Raw genomic sequence first — 9,486 nt, forward strand, 5'->3', positions numbered from 1 at the left:
AAGTGCCAGCAGAGGGCAGGCCTAAGTGAGGTCCCCCAATTAGGCCCTATACAGTCTTTTGCTGGAACCCCAACAAAAGGGAGAGGGTGGAAGATACATCACGCAAGGAAAAAACTAAGCCCAGGGAAGTAAAGGGACTTGTGCCAAGTCACCTTTGCTTTCCAGTATTAACAGTCTTCCTTAACAGGGTGTGTACAGGTTAAAGATGAGAGAGACCTAGCACAGTGGTGAAAAGCAAGAATCCAGAGCCATGCTGCCTACATTCTAACTCCAGCTCCACCACTGCTAGCCTTGTGACCTTGGACATGCTACCTAACCTCCGTGTGCCTCAGTTTCATCATCTATTAAATGGTACACAAATGTAAATTTGTACAACCACTTTCATTAGTCCGTTTCCATTGCTTATAACAAAATACTCAAAACAGGTTGATCCATAAACAAAAAGAAATTTATTGCTTTTATGTGGGATCTGAAACCTCGGTGGGAGCGCCGCCGCGCTCCCAAGCGGCGCACTGTAGCAGTGCGCCACTGGGCCGGCCCAACAACTATCTATTAAAGCTGAAAAGATACCTATATCCTAGGACCAAGCAATTCCACTTCTTGATACCTGCCCAGCAGAAGTGCATTCAGATGTGCCTTAAAGGCATGGACAAGCACGGTCACAGCAGCACTATTTTTAATATCCAAAACCTTGAACAAGCCAAGTGTCCACTGCAAGTACACTATGATACATTTATATCAAAGAGTACTGGACAGCAGTGGGAACTGATAAACTACTACTACACAAGGAAAAATACCACAAATGCAGTGTCAAGAGAAAGAAGCCAGAATATGATTCCATGTATATGAAATTCAAAAATAAATCAAAATCATATACAATTAATATTTGTCAATTAAAAATTAAATTAAAAAATCAAAATCAGGGCCGGCCCGGTGGCACACTGGAGAGTGCGCAGCTTGGGAGTGTGGCGGTGCTCCCGCTGAGGGTTCGGATCCCATGTGGAGAACGGTTCCCGCTCACTGGCTGAGCGTGGTGCGGGCGCAACACCGAGGGTTGCGATCCCGTTGCCGGTCAGTAAAAAAGACAAAAAGGAAAAAAAAATTCAAAATCAACGTATGGTGGGTAGGGGGCATGGTAACCGGAAGGGGGCACAGGGCAGCTTCTGGGTGCTGGTATGTTCTTGGTGTGGGCACTGGTTAGGCAGGTGTGTGCACACGGTGAAAAGACTTTGAGCTGAACACCTATGATTTGTGTCTTTCTCCCTCCATGTGTTCTTTTGCAATGAAGAAGTTTACTTAATAATAGAACCCCCTCACGGAGCTATTATGAGGATTAAGTGAGGCAATCTTTGTAAGGTACCTAGACCACAGCATGGCAATAGTAAGGACTACAGAAATGGGTGCTGGTAATAGCCCAAAGTCTAGAATGAGAACCCTGCCTCTGGGTCTCCTTGCTATACCCCTCCTCTGAGCCCCCTTTCAAGGCACAACACGAGGGCTCCTCACACTCAGCCCCTACCACTCAATATATCAAAGGGGTCTTGAGCTGTGCCCCCAGGACAGTAAGGCATCAAAGGCACAGAGAGCTTAAGTAACCTACCCATGAATTCTCTCCAGGTCTGAGCCATGAAGTGAGACAGGGCTGGGTCTGGGAATAAAGAGTTGGCTTGAGATCGACCTGCCCACCTCTGGCTTCATTTGCGGGGAGGAAAACAAGTTGGCTACAGGACTGACGGAAGGGGGCCGGTGTCCAACAGCTCTACCCTGGGGCCACCCAACCCAAAGGTACTTTCATGTTTCGGATGCCAAATTCTGTAGCTGTAAACACAATGTGTTTCCTTTTTCATGCTGGGATTGAAACTGTTATTGTTCGGCACTTTCTGTGCTGGCTGAAATGTAAGCAGAGCACTGAGGGCAGTGGCTTGTGAAGGGTCCTTGTCCCCCTTACCACACAGGCATGGGCTTTAGTCGTGGGAAGAACCTTCGTGTGGGGGAAGCCCCAGGGAGCCTCTGCATCAGGGCCCTGACCCAGGTTGGGGCATAATTTCCTTCGAGTGTGGGGCAGTGATAAGCTTTTGTCTCAAAATCTGATGCTGTTCTGGAGGACATGCCCAGGAACTTCAGAGCTGACATTCCTAGGAAGATCACTCTTTTCAGGGAATCATCGTTTCTCAAATTCTTGGCATGGAAGAAAACAAAAACACTATGACAGAACAAATGCAGAGAGAAAATGTGACGAGGACTAAAATCCAATCCTTCCATGTACAGGAGCCAGATCCAAAACCCACTGCCTCTCAAGAATCTCAGCAGACAAGTTCCTCACCCTGGGGACCCATCCATGTTTATGCTTTAGTACATGTGGACAAGGATTTACCTTTTCAAAACATATTTCACCTGCGGGGAGGGCATCTATTTCACACTTCTTTACATGTTCAGACACAACAGAGCCACCTGAACAGTGAACACTCTAGAAATGTCCACTTATAAGGTACTTCTCTGTCTGCAGGCTGGGGTGGGGGCAGGGGGAGGTCTTCTGGGACCAAAAAAGGCAAATAGCTTTCATCTCATGAGCTAATTCTGCCTAAGGAGTTATGGCTGCCTAGGGAATTACATTGGGGATTCTAATATCATAAGATCATTTCTGGACTTAGCAGAAAAACGTACTGCAATTGATTAGCAGTGTCTGCCCTGGTTTCAGAATGGGAAAATGGTGGTGCACGTGCTAGGTACTCACCAAAGCCACTCCAAGCAGATGCAATTAGAAGCCCTGACAATGACAATCAAGCAGACAGGAAGTGTCCATTGCTTTGGGACTTCAACTATAGACTGCAGCACAGCATGCAGGCTGTAGGGAAACTAAAAGAAATCTATCTCATTTCTGTATTTAGGACTCAATTATTCAAAGCCAGCCCCTTTAAGGGTCCCTGTGGTACAGATTGTCTAACTTAAGTGTGGCGCCTCTGGAATGTGTGGAAATTAGACATGACAACCAATAATCTCTCTTATCTGTAAGCAGAAAAGGATCCATTGAAAATCTAGAAAATCTAGCAAGAGCACTAGGAAGGAGGAGGCATGGTCAGGCCCCCAACTAAAACGTGACGACATGCACAGAGAGCTGAGACCTCACATAAGCTAGTCCTGGATCCTCCAGGGAGACAGACTTCCAGTACCTTCTTCCAGACAGGCACTAGTTAAGTTGGGAACTGAACTGGGGTATTGCTTTCTGCCTTTCAAGTTCTCACCCAACAAATTTACTTTGTCCTCTGAAAAGCCACCCCTTTCAATGACCTGGAAGTCTATTATACTTACAGAGCCATCTTTCTTCTGGGTCTTCTTTACACACATAAATGTACTACGACATGAACTCATTTCAACTTAACTAGCGAGTACACTAATCCCAAAGTCGGAAGCCTCAGGGACCTCCAGGGATGGCCCCGACATGGGCAAAAGCAAAGCACACTTTTCCATTCCTTGGCAGTACCCCTGAACCATCAGTACACCTATCCCCCAGATGGCATCTTCCCTTGTGCTCTGAGTGCCAGCAGCTGCCTCTGATAGAAATGTCCACCATGAAGGAGGCTTGGGTCAGGGGCTTAAGTCTTGGGAGAAAAAGTCTCTGACAAGAGCCATTCAGCATCTCATCAATCACATGACCACACTGCCTTCTCTCCATCAGTAGGCAGAACTGGCACAAAATAAAGTAGACAGGACTGAACAAACACCTAGACAAGGCCTTCCAGGAACTAGGGATGGAAAGGGATCAATATTATTATAGACAAGGACTGATCATTGGAATGAGTCTCTGCTTTGTGATATGGGGGGAAATTCACATAAACCAGATAACTATAAAGGTAAATTAAAATTTACTTCTGATTTTACAAGACAGATACATTTTTGGACTAAGAATATTATAGACAAGGACTGATCATTGGAATGAGTCTCTGCTTTGTGATATGGGGGGAAATTCACATAAACCAGATAACCATAAAGGTAAATTAAAATTTACTTCTGATTTTACAAGACAGATACATTTTTGGACTAAGAATACAGGAATGCAACAGTGAATTTACTACATTGTGCTACACAAGTCAAACCTCAGACAGCAGAGTGCTTTGAGGCGAATGTCCATGTCTAGAAGACTGGCCAAGGCAGCTCACTTATTTCAAGCGCTATGCAGAACAACCATCCCTCCTAGGTGGTTATAAAAGGACATGGCTTTTATGTGATCAGCCTTCGAAACAAATGTTGCTGATACCCCCTGCTCTCTATATATGAAATGGTTTCACTCAATAAGCCAAGATGTGCCCTGCAGACTTGTCCACACTTAGTCCTGTTTGTGTAAAAACTGCCCTTTGGTGGCAGGGACATTTGTTTTTGAAAAGCTTCCATTCCTTGTGGCAATCTAATTGAAACAAAGCACATATAAAGCACCCTGTATAATACCTGGCACCCATAGGGGGCTGTGGTCTGTCTTCAGGATGCAAATTGACAACCATCTTGGCCTGACATTCTTCACTCTGAAGTTCCCTGGCCACCCAAACGAATGCCATGCCTTCTGAGGCTGCGGAGACCACCAGGACTTCCAGATGACAGACAAAATGCTGTGGGCCACTCTACAAGTATTAGGCTTAAGTCCTGAGCATTTCAAAAGCCCTCCGAGACCTCCTGTCTCCCCGTAATAAAAGGCACTGCAGAAACCCAAGGTATGATTATCATTTCTGAAAAGAAGAAAAAAATACTGGCTCACAAAATATCTGTACTTGTGTATCCACAGATAAGGCTGTTTTAGAATCCAGTTCCCTAGAGAGCCATTTATTTTGGTGAAGCCAATGTGTATAGCAGATACTGTAGAAGCCATCAAGATAACACGAATAAAAACCCAGAGGACTTTTGAAGTGTAAACATAAAAGTCTATTAAGAATACAATGTTGGTTTAATCCCAAGACGAAAAATTTACTTAATGAAAAGCACAACTCATCTCAAGAAAGAAATATCGATACCAGCTGTGAGCAGAAAATGAGGGGATTCCTTCCAGGGAACATCTGAATTTCAACCCACTGCCTTTCCAATATTTACTCTGGACATAAAGTCTCAAATACTTTTCTGAGGATCTCATTTTTCTACAGGAGGAGGAGATCAGAGAAAAGTCTGGGCAGGGCTAAGGGAGAGCTTGGCAGAGCCTAGAACTGCACAAACCCAGCCCAGAAGGCTGACCCTGACAAACCTGCCTCCCCCTTCTCTGGGTATAGTAGGGAGCAACCTCCCTGCTTCGAAGCTCCTGCTCACCTCATGAGGACCGCAGCAGAGACCCTCACTCCAGCTGCCAGGGGGCCAACAGAGATCAATGACTGCCTGGTGCTGCAGACTGACGTACACTGCACCTAGTAGCACCATGCCAGCGACCCGAACATGCTGTTCCCCAGCAGACTCCTCTCTTTAGCAGCAACACTTACCCACTTCCTGGATTTTTTCGATATGTTCCAGCAATGGAATGGTGAGCACTAGGGGGGAAAAGAGAAGGCCTTCCTTGAGAGGACTTTCTGATTACCAGCTCGACTTCGCCACCTGTGAGGGAGATCACAGGCCCTGAAATCAAGAAAGACTTGGCCATCGGCAACACATATGGATGCTGAAAACCCACAGGAAAGTATTTAAAGCCCCTTCACTCACATTCCCACTAGGCCTGATGGCTAAGATAAAAGAACACTTCTTGTATACAACTTCATACGTAAGTAAGTATGAATACGGTATAAATGTAATGTAACATAATGATAATGCAACACAACTAGGGAACCACCACCAATTCCAGCAAGAAGTAACAAGTTGTTCTAGCTTTTCTCCTATACGTGGATGTCTAAGTGCCACACATCCATCCATCCACTGTTCCATTCTGTGGAGAGGCAGCAAGTGGATGCAATAAAACAAAGCACAAACATGAGGCTGGTGTCCCAGCTCCATTACCTACTAGCTATGTGGCTTTGGGTAAACCATTTAATGTCTCTAGGCCATGGTTTCCTCATCTCTGAAATAAGGACAATAATAGTGCCTATTATTAGCGAAGTCACAATGATTAAATGACTAAATTAACATGAGTGCTTGGCAAAGAATAAGCCCTTAAGGGTTGGTTAATCATGATAATGACAATAATTATAATAATTACTATGACTATTAAAAACATTCACTCATCTACAGCTATGTGCCAGGCTCCGGACTAGGCAACAAATAATTTTAGCCTTCTGATTTTGCAAGGGTCTTTAGCACAGCATTGGATTTCTCATGACAATGCCTCCAATATAACCTCCCTCTCTTGCTGGGGATGAGGGTGGGCCCAAACACCAGAGCCATTTACAGCAATGAGGAGCCCCCCGCCCCCTCCTGGAAATCATGTTTAAACAATTATGAGCATTATGTTGCAGGTACCCATGACCATAGGAGGCCAGCCCAGCAAGGTGCTCATCTTGCAGAGATGTCTTTTGTGAGAGTTTTGGGTTACAGCTGGGCAGTGCAAAGCCATAGAGTGAGTCGCAAAACGAGTTTTCATAAGCTCGACCTGTCACAAACCAGGCAGGGGCCCATGCTGACATCCCCACAGTAAGATTAAACAGCATGCTTCGTCAGGCACTAAATACTAACACAGCTCCAACGTCAGGGGGACGCTGATTAAAACTGATGTCAATAATTTATGAAACACAATATGGTCTTCAGATGCTCTTTTGAAAAAAAGGAAGCAGGAAAAAAAAGGGCCTAGCAACCCAGGTGGTTTAAAACTGTTCGTGCATTTTCCCTTGAATGTACACCCCCCCCCATGCATGGGTGCTTCTTTACACAATGACTGTAAATGCACATGTGTATAAAAAAGCATGTGAACACTGATACATATGGGCGGAAGAAAGTATTTAGTTATTCCACTGAGAGCTGTCAAGGCTGTAACGTTATACATAGTCTTGTCTTTCATATTGGTTTGAGGGTTTCTGTTTTTTTCCCACACGGAAGAAATACAAAATGGCATTTAAAATAAAATTGGGCTTTACAAAAAGTTCACATTTATTCCACAGAGAACCCGATTTTGAAACAATACCAAAACTACCAAAAAGAAAGCTAGACTAAAGAAAGCATATAGAATATGTGCATTTCTTAGTAATCTGTAAGAACCTCGGCCCTGTATATGACTATTCAGTCAAATAACAGCATCACCATATTTTAAAATGTAGGGTTTTTTTTTGAGGAGCAGGAGTTAATCTAGGGAAGGATGCCATTTTAGACTGTTATAAATCATGTCTCATTATTTAAAAAGGGAAAGATAGAATGGCACAGTCATAATGCCTAACTGTTATCAAGATTGATTTTCGCAATTAAGAAATATATATTTCTTTACTTTGCCTTAGTTGTAAGTACTCTGGGTAGCTTGACTTTGCATGTCAACAGTGTGAAATTCACAAGATGGGATTATGTTGGGGAAAAACTCTAAGTCGCTGATAGTACCAAGTTAGTGTCTGAAGGATTTATTAATGCTTTTTCCTAGCACAGTGCCCTTTAGTATCTCAGAACACCTGTCAAATACTAATTCATTCACATATCTCCACTACAGGGCCTTTTCATAAAAACCTCGACCTTTAATTGTAAATCACTCCTAAATTGTCTTGCTGGCTTTCTCTTTCACAGAATGACGGAAAAATCACTAAGACTTCAATTAAGACTTTATGGGAACTTCAATCTGATGTTCCCAGCTATATCTACAAGGTATCAGAACATCTATTTAAAAAGGAAACTATAAATAACTTTAACGTAGTTGAACTGGCTCTGCTTTTATGAGATGCCTGAATAATTGGCAAGATTTAAAGATACTTTAACTACTGAGAATTAAAATAACTTCAGTAAAAACCAGAAAAATATTGTTACTCCATCATTTGTCATGTAGATTATGTACTTATTAGGCCTAATTAAACTTTTTGAACCAAAACCCTTGCTAATTACATTAGTTAATATGTTGATTGCTCGATTTGGCCAAAGGGAAAAAAAAAAGGGTCAATCCAATTTGTGTGCATAGTTAGTGGTCAAAAGACAAAAATCCTAAACTACAGAGATTATTTCAAGTGCATGACGGTTGTTATAACAAATGCAGATTATGTCTCACATCCTAAGTGACAGAGAGATGGGGTAAGTGGTGAGTCTGAACAATACCAGCGCTAAAATGAATCTTCAGGCCAGTAAAATTTTACCACAACATCAAGTTTATTCGCCTCAATGTATTCACTGGGGTTTGTCCAATTAGACCCTGCTGGTGACAATACAAAGTCATCTTTCATATGCACATACAAACTAAAACTGATAGCAAAACCCTGGGAAGCCCTTTAAATGTCAATAAAGGGTTTTTACACACAAAAAGAAGAAAAGAAAAGAGGAGGGAGGGGAAGAAGAGAAGAGATGGGAAAAACCAACATTTCTCAGGGAATGAGCAGATCAAAGGAATTTTATTCTCGAAGACCACTAAATTGGGGTGTAACTACTCTCTCTCTCTCTCTTTCTCTCTCTCTCTTTCTGCATTATCTTGAACAGTCTCTTTAAACTGGAAACCAGCTCTGTCCCCTAAAGGAGGGGGATGAACAATTAGCTCTGCAAAAGCAGGACACGAGTGTGAAAATGGAGGCTCCGCCATGCAACAGGAGGCACAGGCGTCTGCAGACCAGGACGCCTGACTGGGCCTCTGTGCCGACCGGCCCTCCAAGACATGTTTTCCATTCGCTTGCTCAAAAGTCTGCATCTACAGTCATGAAGCACAAACTATTCGACAACAACATGACACAATTAATCAGAACCAGACCTCAAAACGTGTGTTTGTGGGGACCAGCAAACTTTGCAATGTGCCTCAGAGGGTGAAGCACTTGAAGAGACTCACACTGGTTGCTTGGGGCTGGGGGAGGGGGAGGAAAAATCTATGTTCACAAAAGGTGCACGCCGAACGGTACATTTACAAACGAAATAACTCTCATTTAAATAAATGTGGGATTTGGACATTTCCATCGCATACTGACAGAAGTAAGATACTGTCTTACTACCTTCTGTCTCTTTTTTATTTTTTTGCTGGGGAGAAACTGATGCCTGAGAGAGTTTCTACAGCAGCAAAGTTGTACAATTCAGAAGTAGAACACATTCTTCTATTAGCCTCATTTCTGACCCAGCCGTATTCACCAGTGCTCAGTTCTGTCAGATTTCTCTTTCAGGAGATGAAACCCCATTAAAAAGCGAGAAGCTGGGCCCTCAATTAATTCAAAACTTTTTAATTTCACCAAACCCTTAAGCTAACAAAAAAAAAAAAAAAAAAAAAATCTAATATGCTTCTTTTTTAGACCAGGGTTGAATTAGTTTAAAATAATTCCTGAACTCTCCTTTGTAATCTGTACATTGTAATTATTTGAAATCACACCACTCTTCTTTCGCTAACACAAACACGCTGTTCAAAACAGGAAAAAAAAAATTTTTTTTTTC

At 43.0% G+C, this 9,486-nt stretch overlaps 1 protein-coding gene across 1 annotated transcript in view; it reads right to left on the reverse strand.

Annotated features, from left to right (window-relative positions):
- Nucleotides 1-9,486, reverse strand: part of NTN1 (netrin 1) — a 183,689-nt gene that overhangs the window by 172,602 nt on the left and 1,601 nt on the right. The gene's annotated exons all lie outside the window — the stretch shown is intronic.

The sequence above is a fragment of the Galeopterus variegatus genome, unplaced genomic scaffold, assembly GCF_000696425.1.
Source record: "Galeopterus variegatus unplaced genomic scaffold, G_variegatus-3.0.2 Scaffold199, whole genome shotgun sequence".
Classification (NCBI taxonomy): Eukaryota; Metazoa; Chordata; class Mammalia; order Dermoptera; family Cynocephalidae; genus Galeopterus; species Galeopterus variegatus.